The sequence below is a fragment of the Salvia splendens genome, chromosome 9, assembly GCF_004379255.2.
Source record: "Salvia splendens isolate huo1 chromosome 9, SspV2, whole genome shotgun sequence".
NCBI lineage: Eukaryota > Viridiplantae > Streptophyta > Magnoliopsida > Lamiales > Lamiaceae > Salvia > Salvia splendens.
The window spans coordinates 11,258,502-11,262,071 of NC_056040.1; positions in this window are offsets into that span (position 1 = coordinate 11,258,502).

Consider the following 3,570-nt stretch of genomic DNA (forward strand, 5'->3'; position numbering starts at 1 on the left):
GCCCTCCCTTCTCCCCGTGGACGTAGATTTACTTCAGTAAATCGAACCACGTAAATTCTCTGTGTCGTGATCTGTATTTCCCTGCATTCACTAAGATCAGAAATTCGCGGCCTCATCACTGGCGCCGTCTGTGGGAAACAGAGAACAAAATTTGTGATAAAGCGAATTTTTGATCCATTTTTTCCACCCAAAAAATGCATACCAGATCGCAGAGTACCCGTATTCCCGCCCGTGAGAACCAGGAGGAAGCCAATCCATCCCACAGGTCTGGAAAACAGCCTAGGGATAAATCCACCACCAGTTCTCATGGCGAAGGAACAAGCCGCTCCAAAAATCGTCCCACCGAGTCTTCCCAGCAGCCTGATATGAATAAGGCTGTCAAGCTGTTCTTGGCTGAGAAGCAGGATGAGTTCTTAGCCTTCCTGCAAAAGAGCCAACAGCCGAAGACGAAAACGGTAGATTCTCCTTCCTCGTCCAGACATGAAAGTCACTACCGCAGTAGTACCGTGTCTTCCAGGAAGAAGAATCCTCAACCCCGACATGTTCCTGTTCCTCCTCGGTACCGGAATCACAGGAGACCTCGATCTCCTCCATACCGAAGAGATGTCGGGTTCGCCATGTACGGAGCATTGAAGACTCCGTTCTCGGACGATATCACCCGAACTCCCCTTCCACAGAACTACCGAACTCCGTCGATGACTTATGACGGGTTGGTGGATCCTCATGACTTCCTGGGACGCTATCAGTATAATATGGCGAACCAGGGTCTCAATGAGGTCCATATGTGCAAGCTGTTCCCCGAGCTGCTCATCGGGAACGCCAGAAGGTGGTTCGACAGCCTTCCTCAAGGCAGCATTAGATCCTACCGAGATCTGATGGATGCTTTCCACAGGAGGTTCTTTCAGAAAGCGGAAGCCCGGAATACTTCGGCTCAGCTGCTTTCTATACGTCAAGGTCGCGACGAAAAGATCAGCGACTTCCTGACGAGATTCCATAAGGAATGCCTACAAGTAGATAATCTCAATGATCTACTTGTCATTTCGGCATTCCAAAATGGAATCCTGCCCGGAGCTCTCTACAGAAAGCTCGTGGAATGCAGTCCGCAAACAGCTCAAGAGATGTGGGACATTGCGGACCAGTTCTCCCGAGCCGATGAGGCAGACCGTCGAAAACGGTCTTTAGACAGCTCATCTAGAGGAGACGAAAAGAAGCCCGATCATAGCGATCAGAGGCTTCCTCGCCAAACACCTTCCCCACCAAAGGAGGGATAGCGGTCATCCGAGGTGATCGAAAAAGAGCAAGTATGTTCGCAGATTGCGCTTAAAAGTGCCGAGCAATCAGTTCGGCACCATCAAGCATAGCAATCACAGCAGCCGGAGTCAGAGGCAGGCGAAATGACCGAAGTCACACCGGAGCCGAACTCAATGGTGTACGGCATTGAAGCCGTGATTCCGGTTTAGATCGGCATACCCAGTCCCCGAACTCAATTTCTCCTCAGAAATGAATGGTGACGGACTGAGAGCCGAACTAGATCTTGCCGAAGAAAGAAGAGAATTGGCCTGCATAAAAGCAGCCAAGTACAAGGAGCAAGTAGCCCGGTATTACAATCAAAGGGTGAAGAAGCTGCAATTTCAAGTGGGAGATCTCGTCTTGAGAAACAACGAAGTAAGCCGAGCAGAAAAGCTGGGCGAACTCGAACCCACATGGGAAGGTCCATATCGGGTGTCAGAAGTCCTCGGCAAAGGGTCTTACAAATTGACTCACGTGTCAGGAGCACAAGTACCCCGAACATGGTACGTTTCCAACCTCAAAAAGTTTCATTTGTAAGAGACAGTCCGGTCAGTCAGTCTTGAGTTCTGTTCGGTCAATGTGCTTTCTTTGGTTTGCTTGGTCTTTGTTTGTCTCTGTGCGTTTTATCTGTGCGTTTTGTCTGTCTATGTGCGTGTCGTCTCTTACAAATGTTACTGAGGTATCTTGTTCTTCGAAAGCTGATCCCCTTCTTAGAACATATACAAGCTAAACGATTGTGAGTCAAAGCTTCTAAAGAGGATACAAGACCACAATTCAGCTTAACAAGCAGTCCGTCTGAAACGAACTGCAACAAGCCAACGACTGTGAATCCAAGCTTCCAAGGAGGATACAAGACCACAATTCAGCTTAACAAGCACTTCGTCTGAAACGAACTGCAATAAGCCAACGATTGTGAGTCCAGGCTTCTCAGGAAGATACAAGACCACAGTTCGGCTTAAGAAATAAGCACTTCGTCTGAAACGAACTGCAATAAGGGAAAGTCCGATCCACGCGATAAACCTCGCCGAATTAGGACGACCAAGTTCGGTCAAAGAAGTTTACCTCATAAGACCGAGGACGACCATGTCTAGTCAAAGAGGTTTACTGCATAAGACCACTTCGGTTAACTGGGAAAGTCCGATCCACGCGATAAAACTCGCCGAATTAGGACAAGGGAAAGTTCGATCCCGGCGACAAAAATCGCCAAATTAGAACACAAACAAAGTCCGGTCAAAGATGTTTATTTCATCAGACCAAAGACGAGTCCGGTCAAAGATGTTTATTTCATCAGACCAAAGACGAGTCCGGTCAAAGATGTTTATTTCATCAGACCCAAGACGAGTCCGGTCAAAGATGTTTATTTCATCAGACCAAAGACGAGTCCGGTCAAAGATGTTTATTTCATCAGGCCGAGGACCAAGTCCGGTCAAAGAAGTTTACTTCATAAGACCGAGGACAAGTACGATGAAATTTTTTCGCTAAGCTGTAAATACAGTGTTAGAAGCGAAAACAAAATTTCATTTTTCAAATCTTGTTCGGCATACAACTCCGCTACCCTACAAAATGGCGTTACGCTATTACAAAGGACTATTCTACTGTCCAGGGTTGCTGAAGTTAAGCCACCTATCTGCAAAATCCTCAGGAAGCCGAGTTCGGTTGTTCCGAGCAGATGAAGAATAAGCAGGTCGACGAGATGCTATCCTCGACCCAACGCCTCTTCCCCGAGCCCGAGAAGTCCTAACACCTCGGCGATGAAGAGTCTCTGCAATAATCATCTGCTGATCTTGCTCGCTCATAGTCACAACTCCTCGGCGAATTTCAGTCCGTCCCTGCCTTGACGATTCCGGTTGCTCCTGAGCCCGTTCTCGTCTTGACGTTTCCGGCTGTTCCGGAGTTCGTTGTTGACTGGAAGTAGGATTTTGAACAAGGGAACCAGAGGTTTGATCTGGAGTGCGAGCATCGGTTGCCACGATATGCCGAAGGAATCTTTCTATGGAGGGGCGCCGAGAAAGAACAATGTTGTACCGAGAAGCCCAGTGCCGCAATGATTTCACAACTTGTTGGCAAGCCGAGCTCTCCAGCGCATTGTTCCTCCGGAGTACATGATATTCCTCCCACAGTTCGTCAACTCGACTCTGAACATCTGATATGGTCACTCCCCCGCGCACACGGATGTAATCCTCGTACGCAGTCCTCTCAGCAATGGCCGTATTCAGCTCGGCCTCCAGATCCTTCTTATCGGACTCTAAGTCCTTATTATCGGCCTCCAGCTTCACTAAA